This window comes from Sciurus carolinensis, chromosome 9, assembly GCF_902686445.1.
Source record: "Sciurus carolinensis chromosome 9, mSciCar1.2, whole genome shotgun sequence".
Lineage (NCBI taxonomy): Eukaryota > Metazoa > Chordata > Mammalia > Rodentia > Sciuridae > Sciurus > Sciurus carolinensis.
In genome coordinates this window covers 126,397,181-126,420,578 of record NC_062221.1, presented here as the reverse complement: position 1 = coordinate 126,420,578, position 23,398 = coordinate 126,397,181, and the positions used below count along the sequence as shown (strand labels likewise).

The 23,398-nt window shown below is 40.1% G+C and overlaps 1 long non-coding RNA gene across 1 annotated transcript; it reads left to right on the top strand.

The window, feature by feature from the left end:
* Positions 1 to 1,662: 1,662 nt before the first annotated feature.
* LOC124993434 (uncharacterized) lies at positions 1,663 to 19,488 on the top strand. The gene is made up of 3 exons (XR_007110306.1): positions 1,663 to 1,864; positions 18,458 to 18,731; positions 19,329 to 19,488. It is a non-coding gene; the product is annotated as an uncharacterized LOC124993434 (long non-coding RNA).
* The last annotated feature ends 3,910 nt before the right edge of the window (positions 19,489 to 23,398 follow it).

Below are 23,398 nucleotides of genomic sequence, written 5' to 3'. Positions count from 1 at the left end.
GAGTTCAAATTACCTGGCTTACAGGAATTGAATAAGGGTAGATTAAAAACCAGTTTCAGGTCCAAAGTGCAACAATTTAATTTTAGAGACTTTAAAAAATTGAGCGGAAACCAGAAACTGACCCTATTGTTTTTAGACTCAGTGAAGGACCTTTACTTTCTGTTCTATTTGTTACTTTCCAATTTCCTGCCTATGGACTAAAGTTTTTTTTCCTTTTTCTTAAAAATATCTTGCTCATGGTAGGTCTGAACAAAACATAGATGTTAAAAATTGGCTTTAAAAATTTTCTAAATCTTAATTTGTAACAGCTCTTCTTGCACTTAACCACCTGCTTCTTTCTTTCTTTCTTTCTTTCTTTCTTTCTTTCTTTCTTTCTTTCTTTCTTTCTTTCTTTCTTTCTTTCTCTCGTACTGGGGATTGAACTCAGGGGCACTCGACTACTAAGCCACATCCCCAGCTCTATTTTGTATTTTATTTAGAGACAGGGCCTCACTGAGTTGCTTAGTGCCTCACTTTTGCTGAGGCTGACTTTGAACTTGAAATCCTCCTGCCTCAGCCTCCGAGCCGCTGGGAATACAGGCATGCACCACCATGCCTGGCTCACCTGCTAGTTTTAATCACATGAATTCAAAAAGAAATGGAAAAAAATTTACTATTTTCAGAATAATCCATGGAGGAATTTTTAGTTGATACATGGTACCATCTTCTCATTTCAATCATTCTAATCTCAGTAAATACACTTTGAACAGTAGAGATGTTTACAAGAAAAATCCAAAATGATAGCTGGTTCTTTTCAAGATCATTTGAGAAGAATTCAAAGGTTGAACAGGAAGCGAACAGCTCTTAGATGTAAGAGGCAATGGATGTTTCAGGATTTTTGTTGGTCATGTAGTGAACTAAAGTATCTTAGTACTCTTTGAAGTCTCCAAACATGTTAGATGGGAAGATCTGGCTGAAAGATTGAGCAACATAATGTTGTAGATCCAGCTACATTTTTTCTGCAAAAAGTCCTTCTTTCACATTTTGCAAAGCAGAATTAACCAGGTGAAGCCTTGGCTTTGACACTAATGGGTGGGATGAACTTGGGAGCTTCATTAACTTCTCTGAGGCTCTGTTTTCTATGGACTTGGCATAGTCAATACCTATGGTCACCGTCATTGAGCCACACTGTTAAGCCATGATGTTCTACATGATGGTCATATGGAGATAACCTTTACCTTAGAACTAAAGATGAACAACTATCTTAAGGGAAACTAATTTCTTGCAAGATTTTTCTTTTTTTCCTCAAAGGTCATTCTATGATATTTCCCCCCTTAATTAACCCACATGGATGCCAGAATTCCCACATAACCCTCTGCGTATTTCAGAAACATTTACTTGTCCAGTGGTCCTTTCAACTTTCAAGGTAGAAATATTCAAGGACTTGTAAGATTTGAATGATGCCCATTCAATCAGATTAGGAAAAAGAGCAATGATAAAATGACTTGACTCCATGACTGATTATTTGTGTTTCTCAAGTAGCTATTTTGGAATGTAAAGGAATGGTTTTCTGTCTTTTTGGAGATGATGATAATTTTTGAAAGGGAATGCCAATGACACACAGCCATAGAAGCACCTCTCAACACTGCCTCATTCTTATTTCTCTGATCAGTTAAAGTCAACTGGCTGTCACGTTTTTGGCCTTCAGTGGCGAAGCTCATCTTGCTTCTGAAATTGCTATCTTCCTGTGCTGTGAGCCAAGAACATGTTATAACAGCAAAACCCCCTCTGAGAGGATCATACTCTGAAGCTCAAGTTCAAGGTTACCCTGGGCTTGACAATATGAACATCCACACTTCTTGATTGGAGTCTTACATTTCAGAAGGTAATGTGGATGTTACAGATTTTGTGTGGAATTTTGTCTGTCTTTCATGCTACAAGTCAGGTTTGTGTTTTCAAGTTATCTTAAAGTGGACTCTGGAGGCAGGCACCTTGGATTCTTTGACCTTAAGGAAGTTGTTGCAACTTTCTGCATCTCAGTTTCCTCCTCTAAAAAAGTGGGATAAGAGTAATGATCAATCTATCTATCTATCTATCTATCTATCTATCTATCTATCTATCTATATTTCTATTCATTTTTGATAAAAAGAGTAATGGTTAACTCATAAATTCTTCTTTTTATGTAGTGATTTAAAACAAATTTATTTGTTCTTTTTAGTTATACATGACAGTAGAATCTATTTTGACATATCATATATACACATGGAGTACAACTTTCCATTTTACATGTTGTGGAGGTACAATGGTCATGAATTCAAATATGAACATAGGAAAGTTATGTCCCATTTATTCTACTCTCTTTCCTATTTCTATCCCCTCTCCCCCCAATTTGTCCTGTCCAATCCAGCACACCTCCCCTCCCGCTGCCTATTGCAAGTCAGCATCCATATATCTGAGAAAACATTCAGCCTTTGGGTTTTTGGGATTGGCTTATTTCACTTAATATGATAATCTCCAGTTCCATTCATTTACTGGCAAATGCCATAATTTCATTCTTTTTTAAGATTGAGTAATATTCCATTGTGTATCTGTACCACATTTTCTTTATCCATTCATCTGTTGAAGGGCACCTTGGTTGGTTCCATAGCTTAGCTATTGTGAATTGAGCTGCTATAAACATTGATGTGGTTGTGTCCTTGTAGTATGATGATTTTAAGTCCTTTGGGTATAAGCTGAGGAGTGGGATAACTGTGTCAAATGGTGGTTCCATTCCAAATTTTCTGAGGAATCTCCCTACTGCTTTCCAAAGTGGTTGCATCAATTTGCTGTCCCACCAGCAATGTATGAGTGAACCTTTTTTCCCACATCCTCACCAACATTTACTGTTACTTGGATTCTTGATAATTGCAATTCTGATTGGAGTGAGATGAAATCTCAGTGTAGTTTTAATTTGCATTTCTTTAATTGCTAGAGCTGTTGAACATTTTTTTTCATATATTTGTTGACCGATTGTATTTCTTCTGTGAAGTATCTGTTCAGTTCCTTTGCTCATTTATTGATTAGGTTATTTGGGTTTTTGGTGTTAAGTTTTTTGAGTTCTTTATATATCCTGGAGATTAATGCTCTATCTGAGGTGCAAGTGGCTAAGGTTTTCTCTCATTTTGTAGGCTCTCTCTTCACATTCTTGATTGTTTCCTTTACTGTAAAGAAGTTTTTTAGTTTGATATTATCCAATTTATTGATTCTTGATTTTACTTCTTGCACTTTAGGAATCTTATTGAGGAAGTCGGTTCCTGAGCCGACATGATGGAGAGTTGGGCCTACTTTTTCTTCTAGGAGTAGGGTCTCTGGTCTAACGCTTAGGTCCTTGATACACTTTGTAACTCATAAATTCTTATGAGCATTGAATAAGTGAGTATGAATGTGGAATAGTGCCTGATACATGTAAAATAGTATATAAATTGTTTTATTGAGATTATAAAGACATTCATCATTATTTTTTATGATTGAGAGAAGAATAATCATTTTGTTTTTGATGGTACCATAGACTCATAGGAATTTAGGATTCCACGGTATCTTAACAGGTTGTAGTCCAAACTCTTCGCTGATGCTTGAATCCCAACAATAGCTAAGTTAGGAAGTAGAGCAAACTTGGAGATCTGAATGCATCTCACCCCTGGTAAACTAGAAAACCCTACATCAGGAATCTAAAGCACCATGTCTCCAAAATCTGATACTATCTTTCATATAGACCACAAAGTATGTAATGTGTATTGTACAATAAGATCTATCAAGATTCTAGAACAATTTGCTCAAATACAGATCATTTAGTGTAACACATGTCTCGGTGGTTACTGAATATGAGTAATTCATCTGTCCTCCAAGTCTTTGGAGAAAGTGAACTACAAAATGGAAATTCTATAAAAGTTCTAGGGAACAAGGCAGAAATATTCCCAACCCTTACAGCATCTCTCTGACCGTGGAAAGATGTGCTGGTTTTTAAGTGTAGGTTAGCTCCGTATAATTGATAATTCTGCATGTTTTCCCAGAAGATGGAACATTTCTTTCCGTTTCTGTATTTCCAGTTCATGGACTCTGCATCCAGCGTCTTCTTGATTTCATGGAATTTTCTTTTAAAAAAATCCCAGATATCACTACAGTAATTCTCAAATCTTACAAAATTTTCTAAGAATAACTTGAGGAGAATTGAACCCAGTGGCCCAATACTTGATCAAAACTGGATTGAGGAATAAGGTTATTTTCAAATTAAAAAAAAAAAAAAGCTTACTCCAATCTACAATATAACTCTACAAGCAGAATGATAATTCTGTTATCAAGGGAAATTTTGACTCCAAGGTTTTGAGAATTATGTAACATGATAATCCATTTCAAAGTCAGGCACAGTGGCACACACCTGTAGTCCTAGCCACCTGGGAGTCTGAGACAGGAAAATTTCAAGTTACAGACCAGTCTGGGCAATTTAGCAAGACCCTGTCTCCAAATAAAATAAAAAAGGCTGGGATATAGCTTAGTGGTAGAGCACCCCTGGGTTTAATACCTACTACCACACATGTGTGCACACATGCAACACAAAAGAGAAAGAGTCCAAACCAATGATGAGGTAGGAGTACTAAAGTTTTAGAAGATAACTTCATCTTCACTTCTGGATATTCCTTTTGAGGGTTGAATGCAATGTCCCCTCTTTTTATTTTTCTACACAGGATCATTTAAATTACCTACAATGTGCATTTCTATCCTTACATGGACTTGGAAAGTTTTAAAGCTATTCTCTGCCAACTGCAGTTAAATTCCACATAGACTCAGAGAAGCTGATCCCGTTAGGACTGGTCCTGCATTTTTACAGGTGGGTATGTAAGGGCTCAGCTGGAGTAGTCAAACCTTCAGAAAGACAGAACAGGCACCTGAATCTGGGTTTCACTTACAACTCTAGATCTGCTCCTGTCCACCCTTATGCTCTCTCCTTCTGGGTCGTAAAAACCTCCTCCATCTGGGCATTACTTTTAATTCACTTTCCTCTCTCCCTTCCACATTGAGAACATCAGCTATACCTGTACCCTCCACAGTCACAACATACCTCAGATTCTCTAGATTTATCTATCTTGTTACCGCTACTCAAAGGCATCTTGGTCTCTCCATTCTCTATTGCAAGTGATTTCCGACTGGCAATCCTGCTTCCACTGTTGGGTCCTAATAATCTTGTGTCCAAACCCGAGTGATCATAAGGTCTCCCAAAGGCTGTTCTCACTTAGTTTACAATCCCCATCTAGCTCACCAAGCCCTCCATGTTGTGGCTTTGGGTGGCTCTCAGAGCTGCCTCTCCACCTTTCCCTTCCTTTCTTCTCCCCTGAAAAAGGACCTTCTTTGAGCTCTTAAGACACGTCCAGCTGTGTCCCCTGTCAGGGTTTTGCCACCAGTTTGTCATATCTATCTGCAGCGCTCTCCATAGATCTTCATATGGATAGATTTATTGTTTTTAGATTGCTGTGGATTGGGTACCTCTTCTCAGGCCGCCCAATGTAAAACAGCCCACCCTGCTGGCTCATATTTTAGAAAGCAAAGTCCTCGCTTGTCTTATCGACCTCTGCATTCACCGTGCCATTTGTTGATCCAATACGGGGACAATGCTATGTCCACGATGCTTTCAGCATCATGCTTTCTTGTTGTCTTCTGAAAAGACAGAATTCTATCAATGTCAAGAAAAATTGGCTCTGAAACCTGAAGCCAGATAGCTCAAGTCCAAGCTTTCTTCCTCCTTTGTAAAATAGATGGAGTTAATAGTAGTCTCCATAGCATGGAATTATTAAGTTGATTAAGAATGTGACAAAGTCAACCATGATAACACACAGAGAACACTGCCAGCCACACATGGGTGTCAACTATTCTCAGTGTAGCAGTTGTATGAATCTATATTTCTTATCTCCACATAGCTACATTATAAATAACAAAACATCATATGGTTTCATGGCATATAGACACCGTATAGGTAGTGTTATTTTTACTTTTATAAAATTATTTTTAGAATTTTTCTAAAATTATTGTTGAGCAGCAAATAAAATGTTACAAGGCTTTGTGAAATACTATTAACTAGATGTCAGCCATTCTGTCTTACCTGGCTCTATTCAACCCTCAACCCGGAACGTTACCCTTGAAACCAAAAACCCCAGGATCACAAGCTGTTACCACGAGCTTCCTGAAGGTGGCAGCAGAGACCCAAGGTTTGGAAAATTGCTCCTGTGTTTTTGTAGACAGCTAGACTACATATGAAAGTTACCCCTGGACCTCTTTTTTGATATCTTAAAATTCCTTTAATTATTGTTAGTGCTGAGAAGACGCGGGTCATGGTAATGTCGGGAAGCTGATCAAATGCAAATGATATCTGAGAAGTCGTAGCCTGCTATTAGTCATTAAAACCTCAGGCAAAACGAGAGCAGTCATGCATTAATAAAGATGCAGGGAAGTGGAACTGGTGAGGTGAGATGGAGGGCAGGTAGCAAGAAGAAAAGGGTCTGGGTGGGAACGGGCCTTGGCCCCAGGACTCCTTGATCTGTGGGAGTGCACAGCTGGGGAAGGCCAGAGCTGAGTTCTCTGTAAAGGGGTCAGGGCAGGATCCCCTATTGTCGCGATCGAAAGCAGAGAATTCCTGGAGTAACCTTATCCATGATTTAACAAGCAGATTCTGTAATGAAGATGAGTACAAATCAAATTCTTTGTGTCTACCGGAGACCTGGGGATTAATAAAATGAAAGGAGAGGAGGAACATCATTAAAAGTTAGAAGTTCCTTTCTTCATCTAAATGTGAAATACTTCATACTGACCACCAGATGGCAGGATCGCACCACAAAATGTTGGGAAGGAAAGTTTAATCTTGCGAAAACTTACATCTAGTAAAATCACCAGTGCTTTCCCTTTGCAGCGGTAATTGGAATTATACTTATAAGGAGCAATTATTCTTTGAGTTTTTTCATTAATTAAGAATACATTTTTGTCAATAATGGCTGCTTTAGGTATTCTTTGGATATTGTTTTGCAAAGGGGGGTGTCTAAAGTTGAATCGCCCTTTACTCTGAGTCTTATGATTCAAAATTATCAGTGGGGTGGAGGGCGATAAACTACTCAGCATGTAAAGTACAGCCCAAACCAATCAACTGCTGCAAGACTGCAAGACAAAAGGAATGAAGTGTAAATTCATACAAACTAGAGATCTTGTTTAATTAAGAAATTCATTCCACCTATGCTACTAAGAGGAAGAAGTCTAAAGTAGAAGATGGTGATAGTGAGTGGTCCCAGTCATTAGGGAAATCTGTCTTTTCCTGCAATACCTGTATCATATGAACAGTGTCTTGAAGGTACAGAGCCACTATGGCTACTGAAGTTTCTGAAGTCATCAAAGAAATAAGAAGATAGGTAGGTAGATCAGGTCAAAAACTGCCCGCAGAGCACTAGAAAGATAATCCTTGTGGAGGAAAGCAGAAGGGCTCACTAACAAACCCTTTCATCTGCAGTGTCTGTAGAGGAGCAGAACCTGAGTCATCCTCCAGTCCTGACTACTCAATTAGACAGGCACCTCGCAGCCCGGTGGTAGTTCACTCCTTGGTTTCTCCTGTCCCACACTAGCCAAGGATTTTTGTACCCATCTCCTCATTTATCATGTCTTCTTAGTATGTAGAGCAACAGGCTCCATTTATTATGATTTCTGCCATGTGTGCACTCTGGCGGTAGGTATTTTATGTACATTATTTTATTTGATGATCGCCTTTTGAAAGTCCTCATCTCATATATGCATTCACCAGGAGCAATTTTAGACAGAAGTGATTATAAGATGTAAGCCTTTTAACTTCACGTTTTATAGCCATTTTTTATAAAAATGCATAATGTTTTTAGAAAAACTCAGATACGGACAGTAAAAGAGAGTAAACTGTGAATCGAATAGTTTTAAAGTGTTTTTTGTTTCTTTGGTGTCTTCAGAACCCTCAGTAGCCACAGTGACACTGTAGCTTCAAGATGCTATTCATAGGTTACGGGCATTGCAGGAAAAGGTGGATGTCCCTAATGATTGGGACCACTCACTTTCACTGTCTTTAGTGGCAAGGTGGAATGAGTTTCCTAATTAAACAAGATCTCTTGTTCGTGTGAACTTAGACTTCAATCTTTGAGCTTTTCTTTCCTTTCTTTTCCTCTCCTTCTCCCTTTCCTCCTCTTTCCTCCCTCCTTGCTTTGTTCCTTTCTCCCTCCCTCCCTTCTCTCCTGGTATCCTTATGTCTAATTATTTATTCTCTTCCGTTAAGTTTAGATACAAACATTAGAAGCAGGAGCTTTATCTGACTTCCTATCTCCTGTCATGGGCTGAACCGTGTCCTGTTCACCTTGGGCCAGTCCGTATGTTGAATCCTAACCCCGGAACCTCAGAACATAACTATATTTGGAGTTAGGGTTTTTAGAGACACACACTGATGCACCCCCTTAGATTCTTCTGTTCTCTGGAGCATGACACTTCAGGAATGTGCCTGCCTCCCCGTGGAGGACCGTCCTAAGCTCTGAATCACTCCAATTTTAGCATCTGTGTTGCTGAATCAAACACTCCCTTTAGATTCTCTAATCCCTAAATTTACCAAGATGTTTAAAGAAATGGACAGGTCTTGCCCCTGTTGTCACACTGATCCCTGCAGGGCTCCTGACCGTGCTGGTGGCACTCAGTAAGTGTATGCAGGTGTTCAGCCACAGCATTTCTGTTAGTTCCACTGCACTGTGGTACAGCACCTCGATTCACATTAATATTTAACATCATTATGAGTACCTAAAACATGATCAGGAAATGGAGTAAACCTGAAAATGCCAGTATGTGTGGGGAAGAAAGAAGACTGTGACCCAAGAGAAAATTTTGGTCTAAACCTTTCTCTTACTGATGTGCTAGTAAAACTTTTCTCCTTCCACAGAGCACATGTGTCTGGAGAGGTCCTAGAAATCCCCCCGTGTGGTAAGAACACTGAAAGGCTGCAGGTGGCAGCATGACCTTGCACATGACAGGTCAGAGCAGGGCCACTGCGTCATTATCCCACTCCCCCCCCCCCCCGGGTAAATTACTGGAATCTTCTAAAAACGATTATTTATGGTGAAAATTTGGAAAAGTAATTATGCCTGATCTTTCAAGTTCCTTCCCATGACCTGTACTACAAAGTCCTGGGCCACAGGCAACCCTTGAAAAGCCTCTAGCAGATGCATTGTTATCCTAGCTACTAGCTCCTGCAGAATCCCAGGGTCAGGCTCACACGTATTTTGAAATTAAACTCAGAGGTGTTTCCAACCTTCTTTCAAGTTCCTAAAGATAAGTTTATCAAATGTTAATAAAGAAACAATGATTCTCAGAACTTACGGAAACCAAGCAGAGATTGAGAGTTGCCTTCCAGAGGGAGATATAAATGCTGCTCTGTAAGGGATGTAAAGAAGTGCTTCAGGCAACTGGAATAATTACTATTTTTTGGCAAATTGTAACTCTAAACTGGGGTCAGCAAACTGTTTCTGTACAGTGAATATTTTCAGTTTTATGGGTTACACTGTTTTTGTCACAGCTGGTCTATTTTAATATATACCTTGAAGACAACCATAGACCACACACACACACACACACACACACACACACGTGTGGGTGTGGCAATGTTCCAATAAAACTTTATTTACAAAAACAGGTGGTATGTTTGATCATGGGCTGTAATTTGCTGACATCTGCTCCAAATCTGGATTGGTTTTCTGTCTATGATAGAAGACTGTTTCTGTAATAGATTTGAACACCTCTTCAGATATTTTTCTCCTCTTCATGTTTTTTTGTGGATCCTGCTTCTTTCCATATATGTTCCAAACATAATGCTATGTCATTTTTTTTTTCTTTTTGGAGTTAAAATGTTAGTTTGGACTGAAATGAGTGACTGACTCCTGAGGGTGACACTGGAGGTAGGTCTCATCTTATAATTGGCTTGAGGGCATCTCATGTTGCCTTATTTCCTTTCATTGGGCCCACCTGGTTTGGGTTATGCCTTAGGAATAAGGGTTTACATTTGGCATTGAGCTTGACTGGGAACTGGCCTGGCAGGTGTGCATGTGATGGAGCAGATGTTCTTTGGGCATCTTGGGGCTAAAGCACATTATGTAAACCCAGTCAGCCAGCTCAGGGAATAAATGCAACTTGTGATTATATTAGAATTCAAGCACATACATATTTATAAACAATCTCCTGTATCCAACAGTGCATTAAGTAGTTCTCAAAAAGGCGGTGGATTTAGTAATACATTTATCAATATTTAGTTCCCACAGGAGGTAATCCTGAATATAGTTCACTCATTGCACTTGCCAATGTCTAATCTCCAGTTGGAGATAGTCCAGGTGTAGATAATAATAATGAGTAAGTCAATCTACCCATGAGGATCAGAAGAAATCAAATCCTGAGGTCTTCCTCAAGGCAGAGCCAAAGGCTTGGTGCACTGTTTTACTTCTTTTTTCTTTTTTCTTTTTTTAACTCCATCAAAAAATCAAAATATATTTCTATGAAAATATAAAAAAATTTCTCAGCACTAAATGGATGAATATCACTAAAAATTAAGAACAGCATAGAATATAGGCAGCTGCACAAGTTTGAAAGTACAAGTCAAAAGATAATATAAACACAAACTGACATTCTTTGTTAGAAGATCAAAGTCAATTTCATTTTAAGAATATTACTAATAAAACTGTCTTATCTCATTTTTTCATTATAATATGAAAAGGGGCTTTTAGATTCAGGAACCTACTTCATTTAAATGCTAGACAAGTGGGCAACAATTTGACCAATATTCTCTAATTTTATTTTATTTTTTTTCAGGTTATGAATTCTTACTTTATTTCAGGAAAACAAAGGGACTACAGTTTATATAAAAGGAATGTAAAAAAAATCACATAACTAGAATTAGTTGATCCATCTAAGTTACAGTAATATGTGGACAGTTGATGCTATATTAAAAATTCTTTTGATGACAAAGTTATCTCCTTTTTTTTTTTTTTTTTTTTACTTCTTGAAAGGATTTCTTTGAGGCACATTGATGTGGTAGACTCTTTCCCACCTATCCAGACTGGAGTCAACTCCAGAAAAATAATGTAAATCATTTCCAGGAATTCTCCCTGATAAACTTGTACCAGGCGGGTAGAAATGGAAGGTTGCTATTGATGGCTTTTTCTTCACTTGAATTTTAAGTTCATACTAACATTGTAGCTGTGAAGCATTGTAGCATGAGTCTGAGGTTGGTTAAGGATATCTTTTCACTCTTGTGAAAATTCTTTCAAACTGGATTCGATGCCTTGTGCAAGGATTAATTTATGAATAATTTCTGTCATTCATATGTGAACTGTGATACCCAGTTGACTAAAGTGTTGGCAGAAATTTGTGACTGGCCCTCAGAGTTTGACCAAGGGCCATTTGAATCCTTGCTCTATGTCTGCTTTCATATGGAAATAAAGACATTCCAAAAGTTTATCTGTATAATAAAGAACTTTGTCTATTTTCATCTTTCTTACCTGTTTAGAAATCTTATGGCATGGTCTGGGTTGTAGAAATAGACAAAAGTAAATAGAGGAAACTGCTTAATGGAACTGCCTCGGAAAGTGTGGTTGCTAAGGTATAGATAGGCTTTGTAGGGGGAATTTCCATGATAAATATATCAAAAGGACCAGAAAAGTTAATTTACATGGGAAACATACACTGGGTACTTGGAAAGTGTGCTGTCTATAGACGGGGTGTGTAAAACACAGATCAGGGGAACTCTCCAGGGGGAGACTTGAGAATTCGCTCAAAGTACTGGGATGAAAAGTACTGAGTGTATTTTAATTATTGGTTGAAACTTGAAGGCAAGAGGAAAAAAAGGCTCCAGGTGACACAAAGTGGGCCTTTTCTCTCCTGCTGCATAGAGGTCTTTTGGGAAACATTTCCCATTTCTACCCATGTTTGGAAAACCCTGGGTGTGTGTTTTCACTGCATACCTAAACTTTCCATAGTCCCAGAACTGTACTATTCAATATGGTGGCTACTGCTCTCACTGTTGCAGGCTTAACACGTGGCTTCTATCCCTTGAGAAACCGACTTGTTAATTTTACTGAATTTTAGTTTATTTAAATTTGGATAACCCCCTGTGACTACCAGTATATAGAACATTTTCATCATCACAGAAAGTTCTGCTTAAACAGTGCCCTGTACTCAAGATCAGTAATTTTTGCTCACAGAGTTGTTTTTAATAGTGAAGATTCAGTTTTCTCCAAAAAATGGATAAAATTTAAAAAAGAATGCTATGGAGAAGACAACTTCCAGTTTTTGCCTACCATGTTAAGAGATGCTCAGAACTTTTCCCCATGGGTTCTGAGTAATTCTATGTTTATCTATAGTATTTTACATTTAGTTCCTTCTAATGTGATTAAACAAAAACACACTAGTATCAGGAAACACTTTAATTAGTTGTTTTTAAAATGGCATCTCTAATCCTAGTGTGATGACCAAATAGAGAATTCCATTTTCTCAGTGGGAGAAATAAAAAAGCGAAAGACCTATGTTCTTTCATTCACCAAACAGGAAAATGTTGTTGTTTAGCAACAGCAAATTAAGAGGGAGGAAACTTTTTAGGTCATCAAGTGACTTCAGAAATATATACATAGAATATATATACTTGCAGCTCTCAATAATTTCCTGAAAGGGTATCTGTGAATACCTACTTTAGTTTTTTGTTTTTTTAAATCTCACTCTAAATACACATGAAAGAAAATGAGAACATTATGTTTTATCATGATTTATAACCCAGTTAGTATAGGTATATTTCAGGACATCTCTAATGATCTCAAAATGTCTTAGAATTATCAGGAAAACTAACCAAGAGCAAAATGCATTAAAATTACAAGGAAATAAGCTTCTGAGGACAGCAACCTGATCTTTCTGCCCACAAGTATCCAAGAGTGATCCTGCAGTGGGACTTTATGGAGTGAATGCATTTAAATGTGAGTGTCCGTTTATTATTATGGGGGAAGAAATGTTACACTGCAAAAACACTGGGGACCAGAACTATCTTTGCTTCATTTCCCTAGAACCCAGACATTATGGTTTTGGGATCCAAGAAGCTAGGCAGGGACTTGCATAAGTGACCACCAAGGGACATAGGCTTATAACCTTTTCATGGGCCTATATCCTATGTCAGGAAAGGTTTCTGAAAGGCAAACTCATGTGTCAGAGCCAGGCAGATATGACTGTCCCTGCTGGTGTTCACACTTTAAAGACACTTGACTTTGTCACTGAGGTGAGTGAGAGAAAGGAGCCCTCCTACACCCTCATCCATATCCAGTGGCCTTTCTTCCCCTTTATCTTGTCTCATCCTTACATTGTCAGAAAAATACATCAGCAACATCACACCCTGCTCAAAATCTTGCCAACACCTTCTCCAAATAATAGTGATCAACATATTTAATAGACTTCAGCTGTCTTTGGGGAGATCTGGCAACAAACTTAACTGAAAAAAAAGAAAGTCAGAGTTTTTTTTTTTTTTTTTTTTTTTTTTAAAAGAAACCCTGCTTTATTGCTTAAATGTGGAAATAATACAGACCACCAGCTAAGCTAATAGCTTTTCAAAAAAGAAAGTTGAACATGCCTAGTGTTACTTCAATAGCATATACATAAATGGAAGGTGACAAAAAAGGGGGGGGGCACATATGCAGGCAAATCATTGCTATTCTGAGTTCTCCATGGCAACACTGACCTGAATGTTGAACAAGGAGCCTAAGCCACAGTTCTGGAGTTCAATAGTGTCATCCACAAACAAAACCCTGGGCACCTCACTTCCCAGTGTCTCCCCACAACCTGCTCTGTACCGTGTTTCTTGTTGAAAATGACTATTTCATGGGTAGCTGTCCATACAGTTCTTGGGTTCTCCGTGTGTGTTACTGGCTTCACCCCCATCAGCAATGGAAACCTCTGTGAGTTCTGGCAGACCTGACTTGTGAAATTATACAGAACTTGGTAAATTTGGCCCATTTAGCAGAGAATTAAGAGCAACAAAGTGATGAACGTAGGGAAGGGCATGGATCCCAAGGGTGGTTGCAAATCTTCAAAAGAAAGATATGTTTCCCACAAGCTCCTATTCTAAGCTAGCTTGGTGTGCTTTTCCAAGGCAGTTCATGAATCACACAGCGGTTCATCTTTTTAAACATTTTGTGAGCTAATTAAGCTCTAAAAAGTTATTTAAATACAAGTTACCATGATTTCTTTTTCTTTACTTTCAAACTTTTAAAAATTGATTGGTTCTTTTATATTGTACATGACAGTAGAGTCCATTTTGACAACATTATGCCTGCATGGAATATACGTTATTTTAATCAGGGCCCCAGTCTCGTGGATGAACATGATGGTGGAATTCACTGTGGTGTATTCATGTATGTACATAGGAAAGTTATGTCAGATGCTTTTCCACTGTCTTTCCTATTCCAATTTCCCCTCCCTTCTCTCCGTTCTCCTTTGTCTAATCCTCTGAAGTTTCTTCTTCCCTTCCTCTGTATTATGGGTTAGCTTCTACATATCAGAGAGAACATTTACTCTTTGGATTGGGGGATTGACATTTCACTTTTCATTCTAGTCTCCAGATCCATCCATTTACCAGCAAATATCATAAAGTCACTTTTCTTTATGGCTGAGTAATACCCCATTGTGTATATATACCACAATTTCTTTATCCATTCACTTGTTGAAGGGCACTTAGGTTGGCTCCAGAGCTATTGTGATTGAGCTGCTATAAACATGTGGCTCTGTCACTGTAGTACGATGAATTTAAATCCTTTGGATATATACTGAGAAGTGGGATAACTGGGTCAAAGGTGGTTCCATTCCTAGTATTCCTAGTTTTTTGAGAAATCTCCATATTGTTTTCCAGAGTGGTTGTCCTAATTTGCAGTCCCACCAACAATGTATGAGTGTACCCTTCTCCTCACATTCTCGCCAGCATTTATTGTTTCTTGTATTCTTGATATTTGCCATTTTGGTTGGAGTGAGATGGAATCTCAGTATAGTTTTAATTTGCATTTCTCCAATTGCTAGAGATGGCGAACATTTTTTCATTTGTCGACCATTTGCATTTCTTCTTTTGAGAATTGTTGGTTTAGTTCCTTTGGCAGGCCATAATTTCAACACTTAAAAAAAATCATAGATTTTCGAAGTCTTGTTTTATCTGTATCTGCCCCCAAAGCTTCAGAAATTTAATAATATGTAGACACAAATCCACTGAGGACAGAAAATCATTTTATCCTTTCCTAGTCACTTAACTGAGATTTATCTTGTCCCTTTTTACTTCTGAGTTTATGGGAGTCTTTTTTTTCCCCTTAAACCAGATCCTCAAATTTGATATATGGAAAAGAGGTGGAAACTATTCAGATTTAGAAAGAAAAGATTTTTAATTCCATGAATCTTGAAACAGCAGTAAATGAAAGAGTATCTATGAATTTGGAGGGTTCCACTTGGGTGGTGGTGGCTTTTATTTCAGTTTAATAATCCATCTTTTAATTATGGAGGTGGTTCAGGTGGATTGGACCTAATCTCAAGAGCACTCTCAGGCTGGAAGTCAGAGACAGAGGCATCTGCAGATCTGTAGGAGTTGGCATGATCTGGCCGGCTTGGTGATAGAGGGGACTTTGTGATAAGGAGTGTGGGTAGCCTCTAATGGCTGAGAGTGACTGCTGGTTAAAAGCCATCAAGGAATTGGGAGCTTCAGGCCTATAAAAACAAGGAACTGAATTCTGCTAACATCAAGAATAAGATGGGAAACAGATTTTTCCCCTGTACACCCTTTGGATGAGAACTGACACCTTGATTTCAACCTTGAGATACCCATTGCAGAGAACCCAGTCATCTGGGATAAACTTCTGATTTATAGAACAGAGAGCTAATAAATGAGTGTTGTGTTAAGGTGCAAAGTTTGTAGTAGCTCTTTTGTCACAATAGAAGGGTCGCAGAGTTTCTAAAGACCTTATGCCCTTCTATTTTCTCTTGGAATCTTGTCATGGTGAGGAAGCTGTGTCTAGACCAGCCTGCTGGAGAATGACAGACCACATGGAGCAGAGCTGAGGTGCCTCTGCTGATGGCTGGCCAACTTCTAGAAGCAGGGTCATTGGAGCAGCCCATAGCTGGCCTCAGGTACTTGGGGAGGCCAGTCAAGGGTAGAACCATTCAGCTATCCTGGTCTAAGTTGCTGGCCTGCAGAACCACGGGTTATTTACCGATTGTTGTTTGGGCAGCCGAGTTTCAGGGTGATTTGTTACACAGCGATATATTCATGTTACACAAGCAGGCACCACACTTCTGATGCCTTCACTCAATCCTGAGCATGTACATAGTCACCTGTAGAACAGATGGAACTGACCATTCTTAAGATGTGAAGCACTGGGTGCTTGTAAATGCCTGTAATCCCAGAGGCTCCAGAAGCGAAAGCAGGAGGATCTCAAGTTCAAAGCCAGCCTCAGCCACTTAATGAGGTCCTAAGCAACTTAGTGAGATGCTGTCTCAAAACATAAAATAACAAGCACAAGGCCCTGGGTTCAATCCCCAGCACCACAAAAACAAAACAAAACAAAACAAAAAGAAACATAAAATGAAAAGGGATGGGAATGTGGTTAAGCACCTCTGGGTTCGATCCCTGGTACCAAAACAACAACAACAACAAAAAATGACAACCAAAAAACCCTCCAAAATAAAAGGATGAGAAGTGTTGTCTGGACAGTGATAAGATCACATTTTAATGAAATATTTAGGTAGATACTATAGTAATTTCTCCTTCTCCATAGTCTTGCTTTCTGTGGTTTTAGCTACTGTCAACTTCAGTCTGAAAATATCACTTTGAAAATTCCAGAAATTAGCAAATTCAAATTATGTAGTGTTGTGAGCAGCATGATGAAATCGCATGCTGTCCTGCTCTGTCCCTACAAAGGCACGTGAACCATCCATATGTCCAGCATATCCACAATGTATACATTACCCTCCCAATTGTTACTTCATAGCTGTTTGTTATTAAGTTGATGTGGCATCTCAGCGCTTATGTTCAAATAACCCTTATTTTACTTAATAAGGGTTTCAAAACACAAGGTAATGATGCTGGCATTTCATATATGCTAATGAGAAGCTATAAAGTTCTTCCTTTAAGTGAAAAGATGAAAGTCCTTGACAATAAGGAAATTAAAAAATCATACCCTATGGTTCTAAAATCTATGGTAGGTTAATGCTGTTAATCTCTTACTGTGCCTAAATTATAAGTTAAAATTTATCATAGGTATACATATTAAACAACCTAGTTTCTCTAGGGTTGGGTACTGCCTGTGATTTCAGGTGCCCACTGGGGGTCTTGGCAGATGTGCCCCAGGGGTGAAGAAGGACAATCATCCCCTCTGACTCATAAATCCTTACATGGTTTTAATCAGGATTATTGAAATTCCTCAATGCCCCTTCAATTCAAGTAGCAATATAATTATCATTTTTTATGACCAGAAGTTCAGGGCAAAGTAGTCTAAGAATCCATTTTCACCACTGTCAATATGAGTGCAAATTATAAATATGTAGAAAATAAACTAGCCGTCGTGCCAAACTTCTGATTACGGCCAAAAGTGGACGTGTTGTGGCAGATAACTGATGTAAAAACATGAAGATGAGAACATTTCAGTGGTGTACTCGTGTTGTCATAGTTTAAATATGTATCTATAAATATGTGCGATGTGTCTCCACACGCGCTTGTGGGCCGTCCTCTGTGAACTCCAGCAGCTGTTTTACAAACTCAGGTCTCTTCTTCAGCAGGCTACAGCCTATTTTCGGTTCCAAAGATGATCCGACAGGCCTGTGAAGCCAAGTTGGGAGTGCCTCAATTTTATTTTGAATGCTTCATGTGGATGTGAGGGATCTTGAATTTGGAAACCTCCATTTCTAGAGTATTTCAGTATTAGGAAGGTTGTGACAGAATCTACTGTTAATATCCTCAAAAAGCCACCACAGAGGGGCTTCCCCCCATCCCCAGATGAACCAGGAAATGATAGGACAGACGTGCGGGTGGAAGTTGCTGTGGATGGAGGTGAAACTAGTGTGGAGGAGAAAATAAATGAGCAAGAGACTACCATTGCCAGGGGACTGTGGGGGAGAAATTTCGGGGTGGCAATAAGCAAAGGCTCCCGAAGAGCAGCAAGCAGGTTATCAAAGGTGACTGAGAAAAATCTCCTGTGTGAGTAAAGTGGGAAAGGGGGAATGGGTAGGGAATTTGATTCAAAACACTACTGACCAATGGGGCACAGGAGGACAAGAAGTAAAGTGCGGACAGAGGATGCGAGCCTTCAAGTCCAGCTACAGAGAAGCCCAGGGAGGCATCACTGGTCTTCCTTACCCTGGGACCTAAGAGATTGCCCTGGGAAAGTACTTATATGTCTCATGTGCTTGGTAGGATTTTCATCTGGAGACTGCTGTGGGTGCTTAGCTGAGAAGGAATGTTCTCCAAGAGGAGTTCTGCTACACTCAGACCAACAGAAGACTACACAATTGGATGAACGCCATCGCTGCTCACTGTACTGTTTACATTAGGAGGTGCAATGGCGGAGGACAAACTGACGCCCAGTTAAGCTTTAATACTGCACAGCCCTTATTCCAGTAGGACCTGGGCTTTACCAACAAGCACAATTTGATCTGGAGACAAGTTTCTGTGGGATTTTCAAAAGAAGGTAATAATGGTTAGGTCAGAGACTCAGCAAAAATCTAGGTTTTTCTTACTCTGGTTGAATCTTTTCCTCTAAGGGGTGGAGAATCTCAGAGCATTTGGGTGTACATTCCCTGTATGATGGGGACTCATTATATCAGTCTCCCTGGGAAGTATTTTTCACACATGCACCTTTAAGCTGACCAGTGGGCCCCTATCGAGCCCCTTTCCACACCTTATGCCTCAGACCTACAGCCTTCATTTGTTCTGTGCGAAGAGCTCAGTAAACGGAATCTTAGAGAGGGGGATGGTCAGGTGTGTTCATGACCCACAGTCTTCATGAACCCCTCCACGTGTGCAGCTCCTCCTTGGAGATGTCACATGACCCAGGCACCACTTTATGACAGCACTGTCCCTGGAATTCAGTTTGTCTCCCCCGCTAAAGCCTGCATTCCTGGTTCACAAGGCCTCTGTTTTATTCATCTCTGAACTCGGCACATATTATAGAGCCTGGCACACAACAGGCACCCCAAAGCCACTGAGCAAATTACACTAAAGGTGAGAATATACCTATATGAGTACACTTTGGTTGAAATAATTTTTTTCGTTTCCTTTAAAAAAGAGATGTGAAATATTGAAGATATGAAGGCCCCAGGCATTATATTTCTGCACAGCACGTGGGACTAGAAGGAGCCATTATAGACCCTATTCACAGGGAGTGGGCAGCTGAGTGGCACCTTCTTTGATTCAGCCTGTCTCCAAGAATGGAAGGAGAGAGCAAGTCGCAGATGAAGGCAAGTATCTTGTCTCGAGTTCACACAATGCTTTTCCTTCCTGTGAGGTTTTAGGAGTGACGTGTCTCACCCTGGACAAACCTCCTTTGGATGTCACCAGCTCTGTGTGGGCTATGAGGTGTTGGCATGTCTCTGGGGAGCCTGTCAGGTACGCAGCTCTGAGGCGTCTGCAGCTTCCGCAGGCGGCTGGCAGTTGGCTCCAGTGACTGCTGGCTTCTAAGTCAGGTGTGTATTTTATTTTATTTTTTTCTGGCAGAGTCATCATTTCATCACTGTCATAAAACTTCAGATTTAGGAGACATTTAAGGACACAGAAGGGAGAATGGAGCATCATTCCTGAAATGAGGTATTTTCATTGGCAAGTGCAAACGTCTTCATCACATAGTTGCTTCCAAGTGGATTCTGAATATGGGAAAGTATAATTATAATACAGAATATGGCACTTTTCCAGGAATTGGGTATTTATAGGTCTGGTTCCATCACATTGTATCTGTGTGACCTTGGGTTGCTCAGTCTCTCTAAGCTTCAGTTTCTTTCTGTGCAGAGTAGACATCAGAGTAGAAGCCGGGTATGTTAGGGAGAGCTCATTCCTTACTCCTGATGTTTCTTCCAGTTTGGGAGGATCTCTTCCTCACTTTCTTTGCCTCCTTTATGAGCCTAAGGCTCAGTATTCCCTACTCATTCAGGATTTATTTATCCAATCAGGGATGTGAAGGAGCATACCTACTGTAGCCTGCCTCTACTGTTTCTCCTGGGGGCAAGCTTCTTACAGGAAAGAGGACATTTTTCTGCTGGCAGGAGGCAGGGTGGCCCTCCATCGGCACTGCCTGTCTGTCTGTCATGGTGGATACCTGTGGTGTGAGGCCCTTGTGTAGTCTCCTCCTCCTGAGTGTGGGCCGGGCAGGTAACTCCATTCTAACAAACAGAATATAGCAAAAATGAGGGGATTTCACCCCTGAGCTTAGGTTAAAAAAGGCTGAGAAAAGCTGCCTTGTGGGCCAATCCTCCTCCTTCCTCTTGGAGTTTTTGGTAGAGCAGGAAGCAAGTGGCAATGAACTGTTTAGTGGAGAGCCCACATAGTGGCCACCGATATCCCCAGACAATGGCCAGCAAGGAATGGCGGCCCCCAGCTTGTGAGGAACTAACTCCTGCCCGCAGCCACATGAGCGAGCTCAGAAGCTGGCCTTCTCCCAGGTGTTCCTTGGGATGACCACAGCTCCATCTGACACCTTGATTGTGAGTCCTGAGTCAGAGGACCCAGCTATGTGCATCCTGACTCCTGATAAAGGTCAGGAGTCAATAAATGTGTGAGATAATAAATAAATGATGAGACAATAAATGTGTGCTGGTGTCATCTGCTAGATTATTTTTTGTTTTGTTTTGTTTTGTTTTGTTATTTAGCAAGGATAACTATGTTGCAGGGTGGGTCTGGCTAATCCTCATGTTCAGTTTTAGGATGCCCTTTGCCCTCAGATGTACATGTATTCTCCAGCCTGGCCTATGTTTTAGTCAGCTTTTTCTCTGTTATGACTGAAGGACCCGACCAGAAGAACTGTAGAGGAGAAAAGTTTATTGGAGGGCTCATGGTTTTAGAGGTCTTATTCCATAGAAGGCTGGGTCCATTCCTCTGGGCTGGAGGTGAGGCAGAACATCATGGCAGAAGAGTGTGGCAGAGGGAAACAGCTCACATGATGATCAGGAAGCAGAGAAGCTGGGAGAAGTTCAGCTTCTGAGCTCATTCATGTGGCTGTGGGCAGGAGTTAGTTCTTCTCAAGTCTCCACTGGCCAGATACAAAGCCATGCCCCCGATACCCACCTCCTCCAGCCACACCCTGTCACTTCAGTTTCCACTCAGTTAATCCCTCTCTGGTGATTAATTCACTTACTGGGTTAAGATCCTCACAACCCAATCATTTCTCCTCGGAACCTTCTGGCACTGTCTCACATGTGAGCTCTTGTGGGGCACCTCACATCCAAACCATAACACCTCTTTTGGTCATAAAGATGAGAGTTTGTTTCCCCACTTGTGTGTTTCTTTTTGTCTTATTTCCCAACTTATTAGTTAGAAAACCTGGTAAGGGAGAGGTATGGTAATGATCACTCACCAACCCCTGCACCATAAACATCACCATGAGGGCTTCATAGATGTTAGCTTCCGTCAAGAACTGCCATAGGGAGGCCACAGGTCCAGTATTCAGGGCCCAGCTTCACCCAAGACAACACTTTTCCAGTCTATCTGCTGTCAGTCAACACACATGCTCTTCTTAGGTACTTCTCTAGGTTTGGTAGAGGTTTACATGCATGGAAATTCCTTTACCTCCAAAGTCAAATCACAAGCTTTTCCACGGTCACTGGCTTGGCCTTCTCATTGGCTCCTATCAAAAACTCTTCAATGAAAACCTAGATCTTAGGGACAAATATCTCAAGTTCATGTAAATTCAGAACAGAGAAATTCTGGGGCTTATAGAGTCACGGAACTTTGAGGTCACTTTGGAGGACAATGGATTTCTTGCCTGAGCAGAGCGCCATGCCTGTGTTATTCTGGGGAGAAGCAGAGAGGGAAACAGAATATTCTTAGATGCTTAAGACTTTCCAGAAAACATTAACGAAGCGACAAGCATTTGGGCATTCTTTGCTTTTTCCCACTTAGTCTTTCTCAGTTCAGTGAAACCAAATGAGTTCATGCTTAGTTCTAAAGCTTCGGCCACTCCTGAACATTTTCAAACACGGCCTAGGAATGGACAGTGTATAAATAGCCTCTCACTGGGAGGCACAGCTACCTGGGGGGTGGGGAGCTGGCACTGCTTGACCCCTTCAGGAGGGAAAGAGGGATAGGTCATGACCTGTGCTTGAGAAGGTTAAAATGTACTGTCTAATCTTCTCTTGCATCCTATTTCAGATTCTGTTAAAAAAAAAAAAAAGAATTTCAACCATAAAAACAGCATTTGGATTTTATAAAATACAACAGATCAATTCCTACTTGTGGTTTTGCCCCAGAGTCTGGCGTGGAGAGCAGTTCTAACAGATATTTTTCAAAAATCATTAGGCTCACCAGAATTCAAGCTTGCCCATGACATTTGGATTGTATCCATTTTTTTCAGAACTAATACTTTTCTACCCCCAGTGGTCTCTGGCCCTTAATCCTGCTCTCTACATCATGAATTTAGGAAAAAAAACAAGTATTTGCCCACTAAAGACATATTTAGAGTTCTTCTGTAGTCACAGATTTCTGGGCAAACAAAACTACTTGAATAGGAAAGGGAAGCATAGTTGAAACATTTCTCACCCTTTCCAGCTGTTCATGATTTTCAGTAACTCTTGATTTCTGCCATTCCTTCACCTTCAGTTTCCTCTGGGCCTGGCCTATCCTGGTGGTACGTTCATTTTTGTATATGTCGTATTCACCTAGGATAATCAAAAGTCATAAGTAATAGTAATTAAAATGGGGATTTTTTGAAAACTCTTTACACTTTTAATGTATGATGATTATAGGCTACATCTACATGATTAATTGTAAAGATCCTTGTTCTTTCATTGGGACACTGTATTAGTGTCTTATTGCTGCTGTAACAAATACCACACACTTCATGTTAAAGACAAAGCAAATTTATTATTGTATTGTTCTGGAGGTCAGAAGTCTGAAATGGGCTTTGCTGGGCTAAAATGATGGTGTACTTCTTCTGGGGATCCTAGGGGAGAAATTGTGGCATTACCCTTTCCAGCTTCAGAAGGCTGGATGCTTTCTCCGCTCATGGCTCCGGGTCACTCCAGTCTCTGCTTCCTTTACCACATTTCCTACTTAACTCCAAACTTCCTGTCTCCTCTTTTCAGTTATAAGGACCCTTGCAATGACTGTGAACTCACTCAGATAATTCTGGAAAATCTCATCTCAAGATTT